Here is a 25,276-nt window from a genome sequence, read left to right on the forward strand (position 1 = left end):
TGGACAAGTTAGGTGAGTGGTCAGATGCATGGCAGATGCACTTTAATGTGGATAAATGGATGCTTATCCACTTTGGTGGCAAGAACAGGAAGGCAGATTACTACCTAAATGGAATCAATTTCGGTCAAGGGACAGTACAGAGAGATCTGGGGGTTCTTGTACACCGCTCAATGAAGGTAAGCATGCAGGTACAGCAGGTAGTGAAGAAGGCTAATAGCATGCTGGCCTTCATAACAAGAGGGATTGAGTACAGAAGCAAAGAGGTTCTTCTGCAGGTGTACAGGGCCCTGGTGAGACCACACCTGGAGTACTGTGTGCAGTTCTGGTCTCCAAATTTGAGGAGAGACATTCTGGCTATTGAGGGAGTGCAGCGTAGGTTGACGAGGTCAATTCCTGGAATGGCGGGATTACCTTACACTGAAAGACTGGAGCGACTGGGCTTGTGTACCCTTGAGTTTAGAAGACTGAGAGGGGATCTGGTTGAGACATATAAGATTATCAAAGGATTGGACACTCTGGCGGCAGGAAACGTGAGTGCCGAAACAGAGGACACAGCTTAAAAATACGGGGTAGACCGTTTAGGACAGAGATGAGGAGAAACGTCTTCACCCAGAGAGTGGTGGCTGTGTGGAATGCTCTGCCCCAGAGGGCAGTGGAGGCCCAGTCTCTGGATTCATTGAAGAAAGAGTTGGACAGAGCTCTCAAGGATAGTGGAATCAAGGCTTATGGAGATAAGGCAGGAACAGGATACTGATTAAGGATGATCAGCCATGATCATATTGAATGGTGGTGCAGGCTCCAAGGGCAGAATGGCCAACTCCTGCACCTATTGTCTATTGTCCTCCTTTCCTGACTGCCAGCCGCAGACAGCGTGCAGCCCCAATCCCTTTCTTTCCGTCTTTCTTGCTGATTTTGGCAGCGCTCCGCTCTCCTCCCCTCCCTGTCTCCTGATGCCAGGCACAGCGGCAGCAAAAATAACCTGTCGCTGCATTGCGTGCGTGGCCCAACACGAGTGCAGAGGGGTGACTTGAGCAGCCCCTGCTGGCGGAAAAAGCCTACTGCACCTGGTATTCCCAGGCGGTCTCCCATCCAAGTACTAACCAGGCCTGAGTCTGCTTAGCTTCCGAGATCAGACATTTTCAGACTAGTATGGCCGTAGGCGCTGGCCCTTGCCTTTTCTCCCCACTTCAAGGCGTGCTGGCCAGCCACATTTTCTTTGCTGCTCTTTCTCTTGATCCCCTTTGTTTTTTTTTTCTCTCTTTTCTCTTTGCTCTTTCTCCTCCGTGCGTGCTTCCCTCCCTCCCTCCCTCCCTCCAGCTAGCCCTTGCCCACCAGGCTCCTGTCGTCTCCCACATCCCCACACAGGCCAACTGCAAAACCTCCCCCTGCTTCATAGGGCTGCAGCCTGCATTCTCTCATCCTTCCACACTCCTCCACGCCTCCATTTCGGAATGGCAGGCAGTGACCAGTGGGGTACCGCAGGGATCAGTACTGGGACCGCAGCTTTTTACAATATATGTTCATGATATAGAAGATGCTATTAGCAATAACATTAGCAAATTTGCTGATGATACTGAGCTGGGTGGCAGGGTGAAATGTGATGAGGATGTTAGGAGATTACCGGGTGACCTGGACAAGTTAGGTGAGTGGTCAGATGCATGGCAGATGCACTTTAATGTGGATAAATGGATGCTTATCCACTTTGGTGGCAAGAACAGGAAGGCAGATTACTACCTAAATGGAATCAATTTCGGTCAAGGGACAGTACAGAGAGATCTGGGGGTTCTTGTACACCGCTCAATGAAGGTAAGCATGCAGGTACAGCAGGTAGTGAAGAAGGCTAATAGCATGCTGGCCTTCATAACAAGAGGGATTGAGTACAGAAGCAAAGAGGTTCTTCTGCAGGTGTACAGGGCCCTGGTGAGACCACACCTGGAGTACTGTGTGCAGTTCTGGTCTCCAAATTTGAGGAGAGACATTCTGGCTATTGAGGGAGTGCAGCGTAGGTTGACGAGGTCAATTCCTGGAATGGCGGGATTACCTTACACTGAAAGACTGGAGCGACTGGGCTTGTGTACCCTTGAGTTTAGAAGACTGAGAGGGGATCTGGTTGAGACATATAAGATTATCAAAGGATTGGACACTCTGGCGGCAGGAAACGTGAGTGCCGAAACAGGGGACACAGCTTAAAAATACGGGGTAGACCGTTTAGGACAGAGATGAGGAGAAACGTCTTCACCCAGAGAGTGGTGGCTGTGTGGAATGCTCTGCCCCAGAGGGCAGTGGAGGCCCAGTCTCTGGATTCATTGAAGAAAGAGTTGGACAGAGCTCTCAAGGATAGTGGAATCAAGGCTTATGGAGATAAGGCAGGAACAGGATACTGATTAAGGATGATCAGCCATGATCATATTGAATGGTGGTGCAGGCTCCAAGGGCAGAATGGCCAACTCCTGCACCTATTGTCTATTGTCCTCCTTTCCTGACTGCCAGCCGCAGACAGCGTGCAGCCCCAATCCCTTTCTTTCCGTCTTTCTTGCTGATTTTGGCAGCGCTCCGCTCTCCTCCCCTCCCTGTCTCCTGATGCCAGGCACAGCGGCAGCAAAAATAACCTGTCGCTGCATTGCGTGCGTGGCCCAACACGAGTGCAGAGGGGTGACTTGAGCAGCCCCTGCTGGCGGAAAAAGCCTACTGCACCTGGTATTCCCAGGCGGTCTCCCATCCAAGTACTAACCAGGCCTGAGTCTGCTTAGCTTCCGAGATCAGACGAGATCGGGCGTTTTCAGACTAGTATGGCCGTAGGCGCTGGCCCTTGCCTTTTCTCCCCACTTCAAGGCGTGCTGGCCAGCCACATTTTCTTTGCTGCTCTTTCTCTTGATCCCCTTTGTTTTTTTTTTCTCTCTTTTCTCTTTGCTCTTTCTCCTCCGTGCGTGCTTCCCTCCCTCCCTCCCTCCCTCCAGCTAGCCCTTGCCCACCAGGCTCCTGTCGTCTCCCACATCCCCACACAGGCCAACTGCAAAACCTCCCCCTGCTTCATAGGGCTGCAGCCTGCATTCTCTCATCCTTCCACACTCCTCCACGCCTCCATTTCGGAATGGCAGGCAGTGACCAGTGGGGTACCGCAGGGATCAGTACTGGGACCGCAGCTTTTTACAATATATGTTCATGATATAGAAGATGCTATTAGCAATAACATTAGCAAATTTGCTGATGATACTGAGCTGGGTGGCAGGGTGAAATGTGATGAGGATGTTAGGAGATTACCGGGTGACCTGGACAAGTTAGGTGAGTGGTCAGATGCATGGCAGATGCACTTTAATGTGGATAAATGGATGCTTATCCACTTTGGTGGCAAGAACAGGAAGGCAGATTACTACCTAAATGGAATCAATTTCGGTCAAGGGACAGTACAGAGAGATCTGGGGGTTCTTGTACACCGCTCAATGAAGGTAAGCATGCAGGTACAGCAGGTAGTGAAGAAGGCTAATAGCATGCTGGCCTTCATAACAAGAGGGATTGAGTACAGAAGCAAAGAGGTTCTTCTGCAGGTGTACAGGGCCCTGGTGAGACCACACCTGGAGTACTGTGTGCAGTTCTGGTCTCCAAATTTGAGGAGAGACATTCTGGCTATTGAGGGAGTGCAGCGTAGGTTGACGAGGTCAATTCCTGGAATGGCGGGATTACCTTACACTGAAAGACTGGAGCGACTGGGCTTGTGTACCCTTGAGTTTAGAAGACTGAGAGGGGATCTGGTTGAGACATATAAGATTATCAAAGGATTGGACACTCTGGCGGCAGGAAACGTGAGTGCCGAAACAGAGGACACAGCTTAAAAATACGGGGTAGACCGTTTAGGACAGAGATGAGGAGAAACGTCTTCACCCAGAGAGTGGTGGCTGTGTGGAATGCTCTGCCCCAGAGGGCAGTGGAGGCCCAGTCTCTGGATTCATTGAAGAAAGAGTTGGACAGAGCTCTCAAGGATAGTGGAATCAAGGCTTATGGAGATAAGGCAGGAACAGGATACTGATTAAGGATGATCAGCCATGATCATATTGAATGGTGGTGCAGGCTCCAAGGGCAGAATGGCCAACTCCTGCACCTATTGTCTATTGTCCTCCTTTCCTGACTGCCAGCCGCAGACAGCGTGCAGCCCCAATCCCTTTCTTTCCGTCTTTCTTGCTGATTTTGGCAGCGCTCCGCTCTCCTCCCCTCCCTGTCTCCTGATGCCAGGCACAGCGGCAGCAAAAATAACCTGTCGCTGCATTGCGTGCGTGGCCCAACACGAGTGCAGAGGGGTGACTTGAGCAGCCCCTGCTGGCGGAAAAAGCCTACTGCACCTGGTATTCCCAGGCGGTCTCCCATCCAAGTACTAACCAGGCCTGAGTCTGCTTAGCTTCCGAGATCAGACATTTTCAGACTAGTATGGCCGTAGGCGCTGGCCCTTGCCTTTTCTCCCCACTTCAAGGCGTGCTGGCCAGCCACATTTTCTTTGCTGCTCTTTCTCTTGATCCCCTTTGTTTTTTTTTTCTCTCTTTTCTCTTTGCTCTTTCTCCTCCGTGCGTGCTTCCCTCCCTCCCTCCCTCCCTCCAGCTAGCCCTTGCCCACCAGGCTCCTGTCGTCTCCCACATCCCCACACAGGCCAACTGCAAAACCTCCCCCTGCTTCATAGGGCTGCAGCCTGCATTCTCTCATCCTTCCACACTCCTCCACGCCTCCATTTCGGAATGGCAGGCAGTGACCAGTGGGGTACCGCAGGGATCAGTACTGGGACCGCAGCTTTTTACAATATATGTTCATGATATAGAAGATGCTATTAGCAATAACATTAGCAAATTTGCTGATGATACTGAGCTGGGTGGCAGGGTGAAATGTGATGAGGATGTTAGGAGATTACCGGGTGACCTGGACAAGTTAGGTGAGTGGTCAGATGCATGGCAGATGCACTTTAATGTGGATAAATGGATGCTTATCCACTTTGGTGGCAAGAACAGGAAGGCAGATTACTACCTAAATGGAATCAATTTCGGTCAAGGGACAGTACAGAGAGATCTGGGGGTTCTTGTACACCGCTCAATGAAGGTAAGCATGCAGGTACAGCAGGTAGTGAAGAAGGCTAATAGCATGCTGGCCTTCATAACAAGAGGGATTGAGTACAGAAGCAAAGAGGTTCTTCTGCAGGTGTACAGGGCCCTGGTGAGACCACACCTGGAGTACTGTGTGCAGTTCTGGTCTCCAAATTTGAGGAGAGACATTCTGGCTATTGAGGGAGTGCAGCGTAGGTTGACGAGGTCAATTCCTGGAATGGCGGGATTACCTTACACTGAAAGACTGGAGCGACTGGGCTTGTGTACCCTTGAGTTTAGAAGACTGAGAGGGGATCTGGTTGAGACATATAAGATTATCAAAGGATTGGACACTCTGGCGGCAGGAAACGTGAGTGCCGAAACAGGGGACACAGCTTAAAAATACGGGGTAGACCGTTTAGGACAGAGATGAGGAGAAACGTCTTCACCCAGAGAGTGGTGGCTGTGTGGAATGCTCTGCCCCAGAGGGCAGTGGAGGCCCAGTCTCTGGATTCATTGAAGAAAGAGTTGGACAGAGCTCTCAAGGATAGTGGAATCAAGGCTTATGGAGATAAGGCAGGAACAGGATACTGATTAAGGATGATCAGCCATGATCATATTGAATGGTGGTGCAGGCTCCAAGGGCAGAATGGCCAACTCCTGCACCTATTGTCTATTGTCCTCCTTTCCTGACTGCCAGCCGCAGACAGCGTGCAGCCCCAATCCCTTTCTTTCCCTCTTTCTTGCTGATTTTGGCAGCGCTCCGCTCTCCTCCCCTCCCTGTCTCCTGCCTGCAGGAGACTGATGCCAGGCACAGCGGCAGCAAAAATAACCTGTCGCTGCATTGCGTGCGTGGCCCAACACGAGTGCAGAGGGGTGACTTGAGCAGCCCCTGCTGGCGGAAAAAGCCTACTGCACCTGGTATTCCCAGGCGGTCTCCCATCCAAGTACTAACCAGGCCTGAGTCTGCTTAGCTTCCGAGATCAGAGGAGATCGGGCGTTTTCAGACTAGTATGGCCGTAGGCGCTGGCCCTTGCCTTTTCTCCCCACTTCAAGGCGTGCTGGCCAGCCACATTTTCTTTGCTGCTCTTTCTCTTGATCCCCTTTGTTTTTTTTTTCTCTCTTTTCTCTTTGCTCTTTCTCCTCCGTGCGTGCTTCCCTCCCTCCCTCCCTCCAGCTAGCCCTTGCCCACCAGGCTCCTGTCGTCTCCCACATCCCCACACAGGCCAACTGCAAAACCTCCCCCTGCTTCATAGGGCTGCAGCCTGCATTCTCTCATCCTTCCACACTCCTCCACGCCTCCATTTCGGAATGGCAGGCAGTGACCAGTGGGGTACCGCAGGGATCAGTACTGGGACCGCAGCTTTTTACAATATATGTTCATGATATAGAAGATGCTATTAGCAATAACATTAGCAAATTTGCTGATGATACTGAGCTGGGTGGCAGGGTGAAATGTGATGAGGATGTTAGGAGATTACCGGGTGACCTGGACAAGTTAGGTGAGTGGTCAGATGCATGGCAGATGCACTTTAATGTGGATAAATGGATGCTTATCCACTTTGGTGGCAAGAACAGGAAGGCAGATTACTACCTAAATGGAATCAATTTCGGTCAAGGGACAGTACAGAGAGATCTGGGGGTTCTTGTACACCGCTCAATGAAGGTAAGCATGCAGGTACAGCAGGTAGTGAAGAAGGCTAATAGCATGCTGGCCTTCATAACAAGAGGGATTGAGTACAGAAGCAAAGAGGTTCTTCTGCAGGTGTACAGGGCCCTGGTGAGACCACACCTGGAGTACTGTGTGCAGTTCTGGTCTCCAAATTTGAGGAGAGACATTCTGGCTATTGAGGGAGTGCAGCGTAGGTTGACGAGGTCAATTCCTGGAATGGCGGGATTACCTTACACTGAAAGACTGGAGCGACTGGGCTTGTGTACCCTTGAGTTTAGAAGACTGAGAGGGGATCTGGTTGAGACATATAAGATTATCAAAGGATTGGACACTCTGGCGGCAGGAAACGTGAGTGCCGAAACAGGGGACACAGCTTAAAAATACGGGGTAGACCGTTTAGGACAGAGATGAGGAGAAACGTCTTCACCCAGAGAGTGGTGGCTGTGTGGAATGCTCTGCCCCAGAGGGCAGTGGAGGCCCAGTCTCTGGATTCATTGAAGAAAGAGTTGGACAGAGCTCTCAAGGATAGTGGAATCAAGGCTTATGGAGATAAGGCAGGAACAGGATACTGATTAAGGATGATCAGCCATGATCATACTGAATGGTGGTGCAGGCTCCAAGGGCAGAATGGCCAACTCCTGCACCTATTGTCTATTGTCCTCCTTTCCTGACTGCCAGCCGCAGACAGCGTGCAGCCCCAATCCCTTTCTTTCCCTCTTTCTTGCTGATTTTGGCAGCGCTCCGCTCTCCTCCCCTCCCTGTCTCCTGCCTGCAGGAGACTGATGCCAGGCACAGCGGCAGCAAAAATAACCTGTCGCTGCATTGCGTGCGTGGCCCAACACGAGTGCAGAGGGGTGACTTGAGCAGCCCCTGCTGGCGGAAAAAGCCTACTGCACCTGGTATTCCCAGGCGGTCTCCCATCCAAGTACTAACCAGGCCTGAGTCTGCTTAGCTTCCGCGATCAGACGAGATCGGGCGTTTTCAGACTAGTATGGCCGTAGGCGCTGGCCCTTGCCTTTTCTCCCCACTTCAAGGCGTGCTGGCCAGCCACATTTTCTTTGCTGCTCTTTCTCTTGATCCCCTTTGTTTTTTTTTTCTCTCTTTTCTCTTTGCTCTTTCTCCTCCGTGCGTGCTTCCCTCCCTCCCTCCCTCCAGCTAGCCCTTGCCCACCAGGCTCCTGTCGTCTCCCACATCCCCACACAGGCCAACTGCAAAACCTCCCCCTGCTTCATAGGGCTGCAGCCTGCATTCTCTCATCCTTCCACACTCCTCCACGCCTCCATTTCGGAATGGCAGGCAGTGACCAGTGGGGTACCGCAGGGATCAGTACTGGGACCGCAGCTTTTTACAATATATGTTCATGATATAGAAGATGCTATTAGCAATAACATTAGCAAATTTGCTGATGATACTGAGCTGGGTGGCAGGGTGAAATGTGATGAGGATGTTAGGAGATTACCGGGTGACCTGGACAAGTTAGGTGAGTGGTCAGATGCATGGCAGATGCACTTTAATGTGGATAAATGGATGCTTATCCACTTTGGTGGCAAGAACAGGAAGGCAGATTACTACCTAAATGGAATCAATTTCGGTCAAGGGACAGTACAGAGAGATCTGGGGGTTCTTGTACACCGCTCAATGAAGGTAAGCATGCAGGTACAGCAGGTAGTGAAGAAGGCTAATAGCATGCTGGCCTTCATAACAAGAGGGATTGAGTACAGAAGCAAAGAGGTTCTTCTGCAGGTGTACAGGGCCCTGGTGAGACCACACCTGGAGTACTGTGTGCAGTTCTGGTCTCCAAATTTGAGGAGAGACATTCTGGCTATTGAGGGAGTGCAGCGTAGGTTGACGAGGTCAATTCCTGGAATGGCGGGATTACCTTACACTGAAAGACTGGAGCGACTGGGCTTGTGTACCCTTGAGTTTAGAAGACTGAGAGGGGATCTGGTTGAGACATATAAGATTATCAAAGGATTGGACACTCTGGCGGCAGGAAACGTGAGTGCCGAAACAGGGGACACAGCTTAAAAATACGGGGTAGACCGTTTAGGACAGAGATGAGGAGAAACGTCTTCACCCAGAGAGTGGTGGCTGTGTGGAATGCTCTGCCCCAGAGGGCAGTGGAGGCCCAGTCTCTGGATTCATTGAAGAAAGAGTTGGACAGAGCTCTCAAGGATAGTGGAATCAAGGCTTATGGAGATAAGGCAGGAACAGGATACTGATTAAGGATGATCAGCCATGATCATATTGAATGGTGGTGCAGGCTCCAAGGGCAGAATGGCCAACTCCTGCACCTATTGTCTATTGTCCTCCTTTCCTGACTGCCAGCCGCAGACAGCGTGCAGCCCCAATCCCTTTCTTTCCGTCTTTCTTGCTGATTTTGGCAGCGCTCCGCTCTCCTCCCCTCCCTGTCTCCTGCCTGCAGGAGACTGATGCCAGGCACAGCGGCAGCAAAAATAACCTGTCGCTGCATTGCGTGCGTGGCCCAACACGAGTGCAGAGGGGTGACTTGAGCAGCCCCTGCTGGCGGAAAAAGCCTACTGCACCTGGTATTCCCAGGCGGTCTCCCATCCAAGTACTAACCAGGCCTGAGTCTGCTTAGCTTCCGAGATCAGACGAGATCGGGCGTTTTCAGACTAGTATGGCCGTAGGCGCTGGCCCTTGCCTTTTCTCCCCACTTCAAGGCGTGCTGGCCAGCCACATTTTCTTTGCTGCTCTTTCTTTTGATCCCCTTTGTTTTTTTTTTCTCTCTTTTCTCTTTGCTCTTTCTCCTCCGTGCGTGCTTCCCTCCCTCCCTCCCTCCAGCTAGCCCTTGCCCACCAGGCTCCTGTCGTCTCCCACATCCCCACACAGGCCAACTGCAAAACCTCCCCCTGCTTCATAGGGCTGCAGCCTGCATTCTCTCATCCTTCCACACTCCTCCACGCCTCCATTTCGGAATGGCAGGCAGTGACCAGTGGGGTACCGCAGGGATCAGTACTGGGACCGCAGCTTTTTACAATATATGTTCATGATATAGAAGATGCTATTAGCAATAACATTAGCAAATTTGCTGATGATACTGAGCTGGGTGGCAGGGTGAAATGTGATGAGGATGTTAGGAGATTACCGGGTGACCTGGACAAGTTAGGTGAGTGGTCAGATGCATGGCAGATGCACTTTAATGTGGATAAATGGATGCTTATCCACTTTGGTGGCAAGAACAGGAAGGCAGATTACTACCTAAATGGAATCAATTTCGGTCAAGGGACAGTACAGAGAGATCTGGGGGTTCTTGTACACCGCTCAATGAAGGTAAGCATGCAGGTACAGCAGGTAGTGAAGAAGGCTAATAGCATGCTGGCCTTCATAACAAGAGGGATTGAGTACAGAAGCAAAGAGGTTCTTCTGCAGGTGTACAGGGCCCTGGTGAGACCACACCTGGAGTACTGTGTGCAGTTCTGGTCTCCAAATTTGAGGAGAGACATTCTGGCTATTGAGGGAGTGCAGCGTAGGTTGACGAGGTCAATTCCTGGAATGGCGGGATTACCTTACACTGAAAGACTGGAGCGACTGGGCTTGTGTACCCTTGAGTTTAGAAGACTGAGAGGGGATCTGGTTGAGACATATAAGATTATCAAAGGATTGGACACTCTGGCGGCAGGAAACGTGAGTGCCGAAACAGGGGACACAGCTTAAAAATACGGGGTAGACCGTTTAGGACAGAGATGAGGAGAAACGTCTTCACCCAGAGAGTGGTGGCTGTGTGGAATGCTCTGCCCCAGAGGGCAGTGGAGGCCCAGTCTCTGGATTCATTGAAGAAAGAGTTGGACAGAGCTCTCAAGGATAGTGGAATCAAGGCTTATGGAGATAAGGCAGGAACAGGATACTGATTAAGGATGATCAGCCATGATCATACTGAATGGTGGTGCAGGCTCCAAGGGCAGAATGGCCAACTCCTGCACCTATTGTCTATTGTCCTCCTTTCCTGACTGCCAGCCGCAGACAGCGTGCAGCCCCAATCCCTTTCTTTCCCTCTTTCTTGCTGATTTTGGCAGCGCTCCGCTCTCCTCCCCTCCCTGTCTCCTGCCTGCAGGAGACTGATGCCAGGCACAGCGGCAGCAAAAATAACCTGTCGCTGCATTGCGTGCGTGGCCCAACACGAGTGCAGAGGGGTGACTTGAGCAGCCCCTGCTGGCGGAAAAAGCCTACTGCACCTGGTATTCCCAGGCGGTCTCCCATCCAAGTACTAACCAGGCCTGAGTCTGCTTAGCTTCCGAGATCAGACGAGATCGGGCGTTTTCAGACTAGTATGGCCGTAGGCGCTGGCCCTTGCCTTTTCTCCCCACTTCAAGGCGTGCTGGCCAGCCACATTTTCTTTGCTGCTCTTTCTCTTGATCCCCTTTGTTTTTTTTTTCTCTCTTTTCTCTTTGCTCTTTCTCCTCCGTGCGTGCTTCCCTCCCTCCCTCCCTCCAGCTAGCCCTTGCCCACCAGGCTCCTGTCGTCTCCCACATCCCCACACAGGCCAACTGCAAAACCTCCCCCTGCTTCATAGGGCTGCAGCCTGCATTCTCTCATCCTTCCACACTCCTCCACGCCTCCATTTCGGAATGGCAGGCAGTGACCAGTGGGGTACCGCAGGGATCAGTACTGGGACCGCAGCTTTTTACAATATATGTTCATGATATAGAAGATGCTATTAGCAATAACATTAGCAAATTTGCTGATGATACTGAGCTGGGTGGCAGGGTGAAATGTGATGAGGATGTTAGGAGATTACCGGGTGACCTGGACAAGTTAGGTGAGTGGTCAGATGCATGGCAGATGCACTTTAATGTGGATAAATGGATGCTTATCCACTTTGGTGGCAAGAACAGGAAGGCAGATTACTACCTAAATGGAATCAATTTCGGTCAAGGGACAGTACAGAGAGATCTGGGGGTTCTTGTACACCGCTCAATGAAGGTAAGCATGCAGGTACAGCAGGTAGTGAAGAAGGCTAATAGCATGCTGGCCTTCATAACAAGAGGGATTGAGTACAGAAGCAAAGAGGTTCTTCTGCAGGTGTACAGGGCCCTGGTGAGACCACACCTGGAGTACTGTGTGCAGTTCTGGTCTCCAAATTTGAGGAGAGACATTCTGGCTATTGAGGGAGTGCAGCGTAGGTTGACGAGGTCAATTCCTGGAATGGCGGGATTACCTTACACTGAAAGACTGGAGCGACTGGGCTTGTGTACCCTTGAGTTTAGAAGACTGAGAGGGGATCTGGTTGAGACATATAAGATTATCAAAGGATTGGACACTCTGGCGGCAGGAAACGTGAGTGCCGAAACAGGGGACACAGCTTAAAAATACGGGGTAGACCGTTTAGGACAGAGATGAGGAGAAACGTCTTCACCCAGAGAGTGGTGGCTGTGTGGAATGCTCTGCCCCAGAGGGCAGTGGAGGCCCAGTCTCTGGATTCATTGAAGAAAGAGTTGGACAGAGCTCTCAAGGATAGTGGAATCAAGGCTTATGGAGATAAGGCAGGAACAGGATACTGATTAAGGATGATCAGCCATGATCATATTGAATGGTGGTGCAGGCTCCAAGGGCAGAATGGCCAACTCCTGCACCTATTGTCTATTGTCCTCCTTTCCTGACTGCCAGCCGCAGACAGCGTGCAGCCCCAATCCCTTTCTTTCCGTCTTTCTTGCTGATTTTGGCAGCGCTCCGCTCTCCTCCCCTCCCTGTCTCCTGCCTGCAGGAGACTGATGCCAGGCACAGCGGCAGCAAAAATAACCTGTCGCTGCATTGCGTGCGTGGCCCAACACGAGTGCAGAGGGGTGACTTGAGCAGCCCCTGCTGGCGGAAAAAGCCTACTGCACCTGGTATTCCCAGGCGGTCTCCCATCCAAGTACTAACCAGGCCTGAGTCTGCTTAGCTTCCGAGATCAGACGAGATCGGGCGTTTTCAGACTAGTATGGCCGTAGGCGCTGGCCCTTGCCTTTTCTCCCCACTTCAAGGCGTGCTGGCCAGCCACATTTTCTTTGCTGCTCTTTCTCTTGATCCCCTTTGTTTTTTTTTTCTCTCTTTTCTCTTTGCTCTTTCTCCTCCGTGCGTGCTTCCCTCCCTCCCTCCCTCCAGCTAGCCCTTGCCCACCAGGCTCCTGTCGTCTCCCACATCCCCACACAGGCCAACTGCAAAACCTCCCCCTGCTTCATAGGGCTGCAGCCTGCATTCTCTCATCCTTCCACACTCCTCCACGCCTCCATTTCGGAATGGCAGGCAGTGACCAGTGGGGTACCGCAGGGATCAGTACTGGGACCGCAGCTTTTTACAATATATGTTCATGATATAGAAGATGCTATTAGCAATAACATTAGCAAATTTGCTGATGATACTGAGCTGGGTGGCAGGGTGAAATGTGATGAGGATGTTAGGAGATTACCGGGTGACCTGGACAAGTTAGGTGAGTGGTCAGATGCATGGCAGATGCACTTTAATGTGGATAAATGGATGCTTATCCACTTTGGTGGCAAGAACAGGAAGGCAGATTACTACCTAAATGGAATCAATTTCGGTCAAGGGACAGTACAGAGAGATCTGGGGGTTCTTGTACACCGCTCAATGAAGGTAAGCATGCAGGTACAGCAGGTAGTGAAGAAGGCTAATAGCATGCTGGCCTTCATAACAAGAGGGATTGAGTACAGAAGCAAAGAGGTTCTTCTGCAGGTGTACAGGGCCCTGGTGAGACCACACCTGGAGTACTGTGTGCAGTTCTGGTCTCCAAATTTGAGGAGAGACATTCTGGCTATTGAGGGAGTGCAGCGTAGGTTGACGAGGTCAATTCCTGGAATGGCGGGATTACCTTACACTGAAAGACTGGAGCGACTGGGCTTGTGTACCCTTGAGTTTAGAAGACTGAGAGGGGATCTGGTTGAGACATATAAGATTATCAAAGGATTGGACACTCTGGCGGCAGGAAACGTGAGTGCCGAAACAGAGGACACAGCTTAAAAATACAGGGTAGACCGTTTAGGACAGAGATGAGGAGAAACGTCTTCACCCAGAGAGTGGTGGCTGTGTGGAATGCTCTGCCCCAGAGGGCAGTGGAGGCCCAGTCTCTGGATTCATTGAAGAAAGAGTTGGACAGAGCTCTCAAGGATAGTGGAATCAAGGCTTATGGAGATAAGGCAGGAACAGGATACTGATTAAGGATGATCAGCCATGATCATATTGAATGGTGGTGCAGGCTCCAAGGGCAGAATGGCCAACTCCTGCACCTATTGTCTATTGTCCTCCTTTCCTGACTGCCAGCCGCAGACAGCGTGCAGCCCCAATCCCTTTCTTTCCCTCTTTCTTGCTGATTTTGGCAGCGCTCCGCTCTCCTCCCCTCCCTGTCTCCTGCCTGCAGGAGACTGATGCCAGGCACAGCGGCAGCAAAAATAACCTGTCGCTGCATTGCGTGCGTGGCCCAACACGAGTGCAGAGGGGTGACTTGAGCAGCCCCTGCTGGCGGAAAAAGCCTACTGCACCTGGTATTCCCAGGCGGTCTCCCATCCAAGTACTAACCAGGCCTGAGTCTGCTTAGCTTCCGAGATCAGACGAGATCGGGCGTTTTCAGACTAGTATGGCCGTAGGCGCTGGCCCTTGCCTTTTCTCCCCACTTCAAGGCGTGCTGGCCAGCCACATTTTCTTTGCTGCTCTTTCTCTTGATCCCCTTTGTTTTTTTTTTCTCTCTTTTCTCTTTGCTCTTTCTCCTCCGTGCGTGCTTCCCTCCCTCCCTCCCTCCAGCTAGCCCTTGCCCACCAGGCTCCTGTCGTCTCCCACATCCCCACACAGGCCAACTGCAAAACCTCCCCCTGCTTCATAGGGCTGCAGCCTGCATTCTCTCATCCTTCCACACTCCTCCACGCCTCCATTTCGGAATGGCAGGCAGTGACCAGTGGGGTACCGCAGGGATCAGTACTGGGACCGCAGCTTTTTACAATATATGTTCATGATATAGAAGATGCTATTAGCAATAACATTAGCAAATTTGCTGATGATACTGAGCTGGGTGGCAGGGTGAAATGTGATGAGGATGTTAGGAGATTACCGGGTGACCTGGACAAGTTAGGTGAGTGGTCAGATGCATGGCAGATGCACTTTAATGTGGATAAATGGATGCTTATCCACTTTGGTGGCAAGAACAGGAAGGCAGATTACTACCTAAATGGAATCAATTTCGGTCAAGGGACAGTACAGAGAGATCTGGGGGTTCTTGTACACCGCTCAATGAAGGTAAGCATGCAGGTACAGCAGGTAGTGAAGAAGGCTAATAGCATGCTGGCCTTCATAACAAGAGGGATTGAGTACAGAAGCAAAGAGGTTCTTCTGCAGGTGTACAGGGCCCTGGTGAGACCACACCTGGAGTACTGTGTGCAGTTCTGGTCTCCAAATTTGAGGAGAGACATTCTGGCTATTGAGGGAGTGCAGCGTAGGTTGACGAGGTCAATTCCTGGAATGGCGGGATTACCTTACACTGAAAGACTGGAGCGACTGGGCTTGTGTACCCTTGAGTTTAGAAGACTGAGAGGGGATCTGGTTGAGACATATAAGATTATCAAAGGATTGGACACTCTGGCGGCAGGAAACGTGAGTGCCGAAACAGGGGACACAGCTTAAAAATACAGGGTAGACCGTTTAGGACAGAGATGAGGAGAAACGTCTTCACCCAGAGAGTGGTGGCTGTGTGGAATGCTCTGCCCCAGAGGGCAGTGGAGGCCCAGTCTCTGGATTCATTGAAGAAAGAGTTGGACAGAGCTCTCAAGGATAGTGGAATCAAGGCTTATGGAGATAAGGCAGGAACAGGATACTGATTAAGGATGATCAGCCATGATCATATTGAATGGTGGTGCAGGCTCCAAGGGCAGAATGGCCAACTCCTGCACCTATTGTCTATTGTCCTCCTTTCCTGACTGCCAGCCGCAGACAGCGTGCAGCCCCAATCCCTTTCTTTCCCTCTTTCTTGCTGATTTTGGCAGCGCTCCGCTCTCCTCCCCTCCCTGTCTCCTGCCTGCAGGAGACTGATGCCAGGCACAGCGGCAGCAAAAATAACCTGTCGCTGCATTGCGTGCGTGGCCCAACACGAGTGCAGAGGGGTGACTTGAGCAGCCCCTGCTGGCGGAAAAAGCCTACTGCACCTGGTATTCCCAGGCGGTCTCCCATCCAAGTACTAACCAGGCCTGAGTCTGCTTAGCTTCCGAGATCAGACGAGATCGGGCGCTTTCAGACTAGTATGGCCGTAGGCGCTGGCCCTTGCCTTTTCTCCCCACTTCAAGGCGTGCTGGCCAGCCACATTTTCTTTGCTGCTCTTTCTCTTGATCCCCTTTGTTTTTTTTTTCTCTCTTTTCTCTTTGCTCTTTCTCCTCCGTGCGTGCTTCCCTCCCTCCCTCCCTCCAGCTAGCCCTTGCCCACCAGGCTCCTGTCGTCTCCCACATCCCCACACAGGCCAACTGCAAAACCTCCCCCTGCTTCATAGGGCTGCAGCCTGCATTCTCTCATCCTTCCACACTCCTCCACGCCTCCATTTCGGAATGGCAGGCAGTGACCAGTGGGGTACCGCAGGGATCAGTACTGGGACCGCAGCTTTTTACAATATATGTTCATGATATAGAAGATGCTATTAGCAATAACATTAGCAAATTTGCTGATGATACTGAGCTGGGTGGCAGGGTGAAATGTGATGAGGATGTTAGGAGATTACCGGGTGACCTGGACAAGTTAGGTGAGTGGTCAGATGCATGGCAGATGCACTTTAATGTGGATAAATGGATGCTTATCCACTTTGGTGGCAAGAACAGGAAGGCAGATTACTACCTAAATGGAATCAATTTCGGTCAAGGGACAGTACAGAGAGATCTGGGGGTTCTTGTACACCGCTCAATGAAGGTAAGCATGCAGGTACAGCAGGTAGTGAAGAAGGCTAATAGCATGCTGGCCTTCATAACAAGAGGGATTGAGTACAGAAGCAAAGAGGTTCTTCTGCAGGTGTACAGGGCCCTGGTGAGACCACACCTGGAGTACTGTGTGCAGTTCTGGTCTCCAAATTTGAGGAGAGACATTCTGGCTATTGAGGGAGTGCAGCGTAGGTTGACGAGGTCAATTCCTGGAATGGCGGGATTACCTTACACTGAAAGACTGGAGCGACTGGGCTTGTGTACCCTTGAGTTTAGAAGACTGAGAGGGGATCTGGTTGAGACATATAAGATTATCAAAGGATTGGACACTCTGGCGGCAGGAAACGTGAGTGCCGAAACAGAGGACACAGCTTAAAAATACGGGGTAGACCGTTTAGGACAGAGATGAGGAGAAACGTCTTCACCCAGAGAGTGGTGGCTGTGTGGAATGCTCTGCCCCAGAGGGCAGTGGAGGCCCAGTCTCTGGATTCATTGAAGAAAGAGTTGGACAGAGCTCTCAAGGATAGTGGAATCAAGGCTTATGGAGATAAGGCAGGAACAGGATACTGATTAAGGATGATCAGCCATGATCATATTGAATGGTGGTGCAGGCTCCAAGGGCAGAATGGCCAACTCCTGCACCTATTGTCTATTGTCCTCCTTTCCTGACTGCCAGCCGCAGACAGCGTGCAGCCCCAATCCCTTTCTTTCCGTCTTTCTTGCTGATTTTGGCAGCGCTCCGCTCTCCTCCCCTCCCTGTCTCCTGATGCCAGGCACAGCGGCAGCAAAAATAACCTGTCGCTGCATTGCGTGCGTGGCCCAACACGAGTGCAGAGGGGTGACTTGAGCAGCCCCTGCTGGCGGAAAAAGCCTACTGCACCTGGTATTCCCAGGCGGTCTCCCATCCAAGTACTAACCAGGCCTGAGTCTGCTTAGCTTCCGAGATCAGACATTTTCAGACTAGTATGGCCGTAGGCGCTGGCCCTTGCCTTTTCTCCCCACTTCAAGGCGTGCTGGCCAGCCACATTTTCTTTGCTGCTCTTTCTCTTGATCCCCTTTGTTTTTTTTTTCTCTCTTTTCTCTTTGCTCTTTCTCCTCCGTGCGTGCTTCCCTCCCTCCCTCCCTCCAGCTAGCCCTTGCCCACCAGGCTCCTGTCGTCTCCCACATCCCCACACAGGCCAACTGCAAAACCTCCCCCTGCTTCATAGGGCTGCAGCCTGCATTCTCTCATCCTTCCACACTCCTCCACGCCTCCATTTCGGAATGGCAGGCAGTGACCAGTGGGGTACCGCAGGGATCAGTACTGGGACCGCAGCTTTTTACAATATATGTTCATGATATAGAAGATGCTATTAGCAATAACATTAGCAAATTTGCTGATGATACTGAGCTGGGTGGCAGGGTGAAATGTGATGAGGATGTTAGGAGATTACCGGGTGACCTGGACAAGTTAGGTGAGTGGTCAGATGCATGGCAGATGCACTTTAATGTGGATAAATGGATGCTTATCCACTTTGGTGGCAAGAACAGGAAGGCAGATTACTACCTAAATGGAATCAATTTCGGTCAAGGGACAGTACAGAGAGATCTGGGGGTTCTTGTACACCGCTCAATGAAGGTAAGCATGCAGGTACAGCAGGTAGTGAAGAAGGCTAATAGCATGCTGGCCTTCATAACAAGAGGGATTGAGTACAGAAGCAAAGAGGTTCTTCTGCAGGTGTACAGGGCCCTGGTGAGACCACACCTGGAGTACTGTGTGCAGTTCTGGTCTCCAAATTTGAGGAGAGACATTCTGGCTATTGAGGGAGTGCAGCGTAGGTTGACGAGGTCAATTCCTGGAATGGCGGGATTACCTTACACTGAAAGACTGGAGCGACTGGGCTTGTGTACCCTTGAGTTTAGAAGACTGAGAGGGGATCTGGTTGAGACATATAAGATTATCAAAGGATTGGACACTCTGGCGGCAGGAAACGTGAGTGCCGAAACAGGGGACACAGCTTAAAAATACGGGGTAGACCGTTTAGGACAGAGATGAGGAGAAACGTCTTCACCCAGAGAGTGGTGGCTGTGTGGAATGCTCTGCCCCAGAGGGCAGTGGAGGCCCAGTCTCTGGATTCATTGAAGAAAGAGTTGGACAGAGCTCTCAAGGATAGTGGAATCAAGGCTTATGGAGATAAGGCAGGAACAGGATACTGATTAAGGATGATCAGCCATGATCATATTGAATGGTGGTGCAGGCTCCAAGGGCAGAATGGCCAACTCCTGCACCTATTGTCTATTGTCCTCCTTTCCTGACTGCCAGCCGCAGACAGCGTGCAGCCCCAATCCCTTTCTTTCCGTCTTTCTTGCTGATTTTGGCAGCGCTCCGCTCTCCTCCCCTCCCTGTCTCCTGATGCCAGGCACAGCGGCAGCAAAAATAACCTGTCGCTGCATTGCGTGCGTGGCCCAACACGAGTGCAGAGGGGTGACTTGAGCAGCCCCTGCTGGCGGAAAAAGCCTACTGCACCTGGTATTCCCAGGCGGTCTCCCATCCAAGTACTAACCAGGCCTGAGTCTGCTTAGCTTCCGAGATCAGACGAGATCGGGCGTTTTCAGACTAGTATGGCCGTAGGCGCTGGCCCTTGCCTTTTCTCCCCACTTCAAGGCGTGCTGGCCAGCCACATTTTCTTTGCTGCTCTTTCTCTTGATCCCCTTTGTTTTTTTTTTCTCTCTTTTCTCTTTGCTCTTTCTCCTCCGTGCGTGCTTCCCTCCCTCCCTCCCTCCAGCTAGCCCTTGCCCACCAGGCTCCTGTCGTCTCCCACATCCCCACACAGGCCAACTGCAAAACCTCCCCCTGCTTCATAGGGCTGCAGCCTGCATTCTCTCATCCTTCCACACTCCTCCACGCCTCCATTTCGGAATGGCAGGCAGTGACCAGTGGGGTACCGCAGGGATCAGTACTGGGACCGCAGCTTTTTACAATATATGTTCATGATATAGAAGATGCTATTAGCAATAACATTAGCAAATTTGCTGATGATACTGAGCTGGGTGGCAGGGTGAAATGTGATGAGGATGTTAGGAGATTACCGGGTGACCTGGACAAGTTAGGTGAGTGGTCAGATGCATGGCAGATGCACTTTAATGTGGATAAATGGATGCTTATCCACTTTGGTGGCAAGAACAGGAAGGCAGATTACTACCTAAATGGAATCAATTTCGGTCAAGGGACAGTACAGAGAGATCTGGGGGTTCTTGTACACCGCTCAATGAAGGTAAGCATGCAGGTACAGCAGGTAGTGAAGAAGGCTAATAGCATGCTGGCCTTCATAACAAGAGGGATTGAGTACAGAAGCAAAGAGGTTCTTCTGCAGGTGTACAGGGCCCTGGTGAGACCACACCTGGAGTACTGTGTGCAGTTCTGGTCTCCAAATTTGAGGAGAGACATTCTGGCTATTGAGGGAGTGCAGCGTAGGTTGACGAGGTCAATTCCTGGAATGGCGGGATTACCTTACACTGAAAGACTGGAGCGACTGGGCTTGTGTACCCTTGAGTTTAGAAGACTGAGAGGGGATCTGGTTGAGACATATAAGATTATCAAAGGATTGGACACTCTGGCGGCAGGAAACGTGAGTGCCGAAACAGAGGACACAGCTTAAAAATACGGGGTAGACCGTTTAGGACAGAGATGAGGAGAAACGTCTTCACCCAGAGAGTGGTGGCTGTGTGGAATGCTCTGCCCCAGAGGGCAGTGGAGGCCCAGTCTCTGGATTCATTGAAGAAAGAGTTGGACAGAGCTCTCAAGGATAGTGGAATCAAGGCTTATGGAGATAAGGCAGGAACAGGATACTGATTAAGGATGATCAGCCATGATCATATTGAATGGTGGTGCAGGCTCCAAGGGCAGAATGGCCAACTCCTGCACCTATTGTCTATTGTCCTCCTTTCCTGACTGCCAGCCGCAGACAGCGTGCAGCCCCAATCCCTTTCTTTCCGTCTTTCTTGCTGATTTTGGCAGCGCTCCGCTCTCCTCCCCTCCCTGTCTCCTGATGCCAGGCACAGCGGCAGCAAAAATAACCTGTCGCTGCATTGCGTGCGTGGCCCAACACGAGTGCAGAGGGGTGACTTGAGCAGCCCCTGCTGGCGGAAAAAGCCTACTGCACCTGGTATTCCCAGGCGGTCTCCCATCCAAGTACTAACCAGGCCTGAGTCTGCTTAGCTTCCGAGATCAGACGAGATCGGGCGTTTTCAGACTAGTATGGCCGTAGGCGCTGGCCCTTGCCTTTTCTCCCCACTTCAAGGCGTGCTGGCCAGCCACATTTTCTTTGCTGCTCTTTCTCTTGATCCCCTTTGTTTTTTTTTTCTCTCTTTTCTCTTTGCTCTTTCTCCTCCGTGCGTGCTTCCCTCCCTCCCTCCCTCCAGCTAGCCCTTGCCCACCAGGCTCCTGTCGTCTCCCACATCCCCACACAGGCCAACTGCAAAACCTCCCCCTGCTTCATAGGGCTGCAGCCTGCATTCTCTCATCCTTCCACACTCCTCCACGCCTCCATTTCGGAATGGCAGGCAGTGACCAGTGGGGTACCGCAGGGATCAGTACTGGGACCGCAGCTTTTTACAATATATGTTCATGATATAGAAGATGCTATTAGCAATAACATTAGCAAATTTGCTGATGATACTGAGCTGGGTGGCAGGGTGAAATGTGATGAGGATGTTAGGAGATTACCGGGTGACCTGGACAAGTTAGGTGAGTGGTCAGATGCATGGCAGATGCACTTTAATGTGGATAAATGGATGCTTATCCACTTTGGTGGCAAGAACAGGAAGGCAGATTACTACCTAAATGGAATCAATTTCGGTCAAGGGACAGTACAGAGAGATCTGGGGGTTCTTGTACACCGCTCAATGAAGGTAAGCATGCAGGTACAGCAGGTAGTGAAGAAGGCTAATAGCATGCTGGCCTTCATAACAAGAGGGATTGAGTACAGAAGCAAAGAGGTTCTTCTGCAGGTGTACAGGGCCCTGGTGAGACCACACCTGGAGTACTGTGTGCAGTTCTGGTCTCCAAATTTGAGGAGAGACATTCTGGCTATTGAGGGAGTGCAGCGTAGGTTGACGAGGTCAATTCCTGGAATGGCGGGATTACCTTACACTGAAAGACTGGAGCGACTGGGCTTGTGTACCCTTGAGTTTAGAAGACTGAGAGGGGATCTGGTTGAGACATATAAGATTATCAAAGGATTGGACACTCTGGCGGCAGGAAACGTGAGTGCCGAAACAGAGGACACAGCTTAAAAATACGGGGTAGACCGTTTAGGACAGAGATGAGGAGAAACGTCTTCACCCAGAGAGTGGTGGCTGTGTGGAATGCTCTGCCCCAGAGGGCAGTGGAGGCCCAGTCTCTGGATTCATTGAAGAAAGAGTTGGACAGAGCTCTCAAGGATAGTGGAATCAAGGCTTATGGAGATAAGGCAGGAACAGGATACTGATTAAGGATGATCAGCCATGATCATATTGAATGGTGGTGCAGGCTCCAAGGGCAGAATGGCCAACTCCTGCACCTATTGTCTATTGTCCTCCTTTCCTGACTGCCAGCCGCAGACAGCGTGCAGCCCCAATCCCTTTCTTTCCGTCTTTCTTGCTGATTTTCAGACTAGTATGGCCGTAGGCGCTGGCCCTTGCCTTTTCTCCCCACTTCAAGGCGTGCTGGCCAGCCACATTTTCTTTGCTGCTCTTTCTCTTGATCCCCTTTGTTTTTTTTTTCTCTCTTTTCTCTTTGCTCTTTCTCCTCCGTGCGTGCTTCCCTCCCTCCCTCCCTCCAGCTAGCCCTTGCCCACCAGGCTCCTGTCGTCTCCCACATCCCCACACAGGCCAACTGCAAGACCTCCCCCTGCTTCATAGGGCTGCAGCCTGCATTCTCTCATCCTTCCACACTCCTCCACGCCTCCATTTCGGAATGGCAGGCAGTGACCAGTGGGGTACCGCAGGGATCAGTACTGGGACCGCAGCTTTTTACAATATATGTTCATGATATAGAAGATGCTATTAGCAATAACATTAGCAAATTTGCTGATGATACTGAGCTGGGTGGCAGGGTGAAATGTGATGAGGATGTTAGGAGATTACCGGGTGACCTGGACAAGTTAGGTGAGTGGTCAGATGCATGGCAGATGCACTTTAATGTGGATAAATGGATGCTTATCCACTTTGGTGGCAAGAACAGGAAGGCAGATTACTACCTAAATGGAATCAATTTCGGTCAAGGGACAGTACAGAGAGATCTGGGGGTTCTTGTACACCGCTCAATGAAGGTAAGCATGCAGGTACAGCAGGTAGTGAAGAAGGCTAATAGCATGCTGGCCTTCATAACAAGAGGGATTGAGTACAGAAGCAAAGAGGTTCTTCTGCAGGTGTACAGGGCCCTGGTGAGACCACACCTGGAGTACTGTGTGCAGTTCTGGTCTCCAAATTTGAGGAGAGACATTCTGGCTATTGAGGGAGTGCAGCGTAGGTTGACGAGGTCAATTCCTGGAATGGCGGGATTACCTTACACTGAAAGACTGGAGCGACTGGGCTTGTGTACCCTTGAGTTTAGAAGACTGAGAGGGGATCTGGTTGAGACATATAAGATTATCAAAGGATTGGACACTCTGGCGGCAGGAAACGTGAGTGCCGAAACAGAGGACACAGCTTAAAAATACGGGGTAGACCGTTTAGGACAGAGATGAGGAGAAACGTCTTCACCCAGAGAGTGGTGGCTGTGTGGAATGCTCTGCCCCAGAGGGCAGTGGAGGCCCAGTCTCTGGATTCATTGAAGAAAGAGTTGGACAGAGCTCTCAAGGATAGTGGAATCAAGGCTTATGGAGATAAGGCAGGAACAGGATACTGATTAAGGATGATCAGCCATGATCATATTGAATGGTGGTGCAGGCTCCAAGGGCAGAATGGCCAACTCCTGCACCTATTGTCTATTGTCCTCCTTTCCTGACTGCCAGCCGCAGACAGCGTGCAGCCCCAATCCCTTTCTTTCCGTCTTTCTTGCTGATTTTGGCAGCGCTCCGCTCTCCTCCCCTCCCTGTCTCCTGATGCCAGGCACAGCGGCAGCAAAAATAACCTGTCGCTGCATTGCGTGCGTGGCCCAACACGAGTGCAGAGGGGTGACTTGAGCAGCCCCTGCTGGCGGAAAAAGCCTACTGCACCTGGTATTCCCAGGCGGTCTCCCATCCAAGTACTAACCAGGCCTGAGTCTGCTTAGCTTCCGAGATCAGACATTTTCAGACTAGTATGGCCGTAGGCGCTGGCCCTTGCCTTTTCTCCCCACTTCAAGGCGTGCTGGCCAGCCACATTTTCTTTGCTGCTCTTTCTCTTGATCCCCTTTGTTTTTTTTTTCTCTCTTTTCTCTTTGCTCTTTCTCCTCCGTGCGTGCTTCCCTCCCTCCCTCCCTCCAGCTAGCCCTTGCCCACCAGGCTCCTGTCGTCTCCCACATCCCCACACAGGCCAACTGCAAAACCTCCCCCTGCTTCATAGGGCTGCAGCCTGCATTCTCTCATCCTTCCACACTCCTCCACGCCTCCATTTCGGAATGGCAGGCAGTGACCAGTGGGGTACCGCAGGGATCAGTACTGGGACCGCAGCTTTTTACAATATATGTTCATGATATAGAAGATGCTATTAGCAATAACATTAGCAAATTTGCTGATGATACTGAGCTGGGTGGCAGGGTGAAATGTGATGAGGATGTTAGGAGATTACCGGGTGACCTGGACAAGTTAGGTGAGTGGTCAGATGCATGGCAGATGCACTTTAATGTGGATAAATGGATGCTTATCCACTTTGGTGGCAAGAACAGGAAGGCAGATTACTACCTAAATGGAATCAATTTCGGTCAAGGGACAGTACAGAGAGATCTGGGGGTTCTTGTACACCGCTCAATGAAGGTAAGCATGCAGGTACAGCAGGTAGTGAAGAAGGCTAATAGCATGCTGGCCTTCATAACAAGAGGGATTGAGTACAGAAGCAAAGAGGTTCTTCTGCAGGTGTACAGGGCCCTGGTGAGACCACACCTGGAGTACTGTGTGCAGTTCTGGTCTCCAAATTTGAGGAGAGACATTCTGGCTATTGAGGGAGTGCAGCGTAGGTTGACGAGGTCAATTCCTGGAATGGCGGGATTACCTTACACTGAAAGACTGGAGCGACTGGGCTTGTGTACCCTTGAGTTTAGAAGACTGAGAGGGGATCTGGTTGAGACATATAAGATTATCAAAGGATTGGACACTCTGGCGGCAGGAAACGTGAGTGCCGAAACAGAGGACACAGCTTAAAAATACGGGGTAGACCGTTTAGGACAGAGATGAGGAGAAACGTCTTCACCCAGAGAGTGGTGGCTGTGTGGAATGCTCTGCCCCAGAGGGCAGTGGAGGCCCAGTCTCTGGATTCATTGAAGAAAGAGTTGGACAGAGCTCTCAAGGATAGTGGAATCAAGGCTTATGGAGATAAGGCAGGAACAGGATACTGATTAAGGATGATCAGCCATGATCATATTGAATGGTGGTGCAGGCTCCAAGGGCAGAATGGCCAACTCCTGCACCTATTGTCTATTGTCCTCCTTTCCTGACTGCCAGCCGCAGACAGCGTGCAGCCCCAATCCCTTTCTTTCCGTCTTT

General features: G+C 51.2%; 10 non-coding genes and 4 pseudogenes across 10 annotated transcripts; all 14 read right to left on the reverse strand.

Moving 5' to 3' along the window:
* Positions 1-1,052: 1,052 nt before the first annotated feature.
* LOC140472431 (5S ribosomal RNA) lies at positions 1,053-1,161 on the reverse strand (annotated as a pseudogene).
* Positions 1,162-2,682: 1,521 nt separating this feature from the next.
* On the reverse strand, positions 2,683-2,801 carry LOC140468243 (5S ribosomal RNA). Its single transcript, XR_011955625.1, has one exon. It is a non-coding gene; the product is annotated as a 5S ribosomal RNA (ribosomal RNA).
* Positions 2,802-4,322: 1,521 nt separating this feature from the next.
* On the reverse strand, positions 4,323-4,431 carry LOC140472440 (5S ribosomal RNA; annotated as a pseudogene).
* Positions 4,432-5,966: 1,535 nt separating this feature from the next.
* LOC140475836 (5S ribosomal RNA) lies at positions 5,967-6,085 on the reverse strand. Its single transcript, XR_011960322.1, has one exon. It is a non-coding gene; the product is annotated as a 5S ribosomal RNA (ribosomal RNA).
* Positions 6,086-7,616: 1,531 nt separating this feature from the next.
* Positions 7,617-7,735, reverse strand: LOC140469231 (5S ribosomal RNA). The gene has a single exon (XR_011956028.1). It is a non-coding gene; the product is annotated as a 5S ribosomal RNA (ribosomal RNA).
* Positions 7,736-9,266: 1,531 nt separating this feature from the next.
* On the reverse strand, positions 9,267-9,385 carry LOC140468353 (5S ribosomal RNA). The gene has a single exon (XR_011955637.1). It is a non-coding gene; the product is annotated as a 5S ribosomal RNA (ribosomal RNA).
* Positions 9,386-10,916: 1,531 nt separating this feature from the next.
* Positions 10,917-11,035, reverse strand: LOC140468460 (5S ribosomal RNA). Its single transcript, XR_011955655.1, has one exon. It is a non-coding gene; the product is annotated as a 5S ribosomal RNA (ribosomal RNA).
* A 1,531-nt stretch (positions 11,036-12,566) lies between these two features.
* On the reverse strand, positions 12,567-12,685 carry LOC140468528 (5S ribosomal RNA). Its single transcript, XR_011955680.1, has one exon. It is a non-coding gene; the product is annotated as a 5S ribosomal RNA (ribosomal RNA).
* Positions 12,686-14,216: 1,531 nt separating this feature from the next.
* On the reverse strand, positions 14,217-14,335 carry LOC140468591 (5S ribosomal RNA). Its single transcript, XR_011955719.1, has one exon. It is a non-coding gene; the product is annotated as a 5S ribosomal RNA (ribosomal RNA).
* A 1,531-nt stretch (positions 14,336-15,866) lies between these two features.
* LOC140475802 (5S ribosomal RNA) lies at positions 15,867-15,985 on the reverse strand. Its single transcript, XR_011960289.1, has one exon. It is a non-coding gene; the product is annotated as a 5S ribosomal RNA (ribosomal RNA).
* Positions 15,986-17,502: 1,517 nt separating this feature from the next.
* Positions 17,503-17,611, reverse strand: LOC140472448 (5S ribosomal RNA; annotated as a pseudogene).
* Positions 17,612-19,128: 1,517 nt separating this feature from the next.
* Positions 19,129-19,247, reverse strand: LOC140468647 (5S ribosomal RNA). The gene has a single exon (XR_011955793.1). It is a non-coding gene; the product is annotated as a 5S ribosomal RNA (ribosomal RNA).
* A 1,517-nt stretch (positions 19,248-20,764) lies between these two features.
* LOC140468743 (5S ribosomal RNA) lies at positions 20,765-20,883 on the reverse strand. Its single transcript, XR_011955817.1, has one exon. It is a non-coding gene; the product is annotated as a 5S ribosomal RNA (ribosomal RNA).
* A 2,917-nt stretch (positions 20,884-23,800) lies between these two features.
* Positions 23,801-23,909, reverse strand: LOC140472457 (5S ribosomal RNA; annotated as a pseudogene).
* Positions 23,910-25,276: the final 1,367 nt, after the last annotated feature.

Source organism: Chiloscyllium punctatum, chromosome 3 (genome assembly GCF_047496795.1).
Source record: "Chiloscyllium punctatum isolate Juve2018m chromosome 3, sChiPun1.3, whole genome shotgun sequence".
Taxonomy (NCBI): Eukaryota; Metazoa; Chordata; class Chondrichthyes; order Orectolobiformes; family Hemiscylliidae; genus Chiloscyllium; species Chiloscyllium punctatum.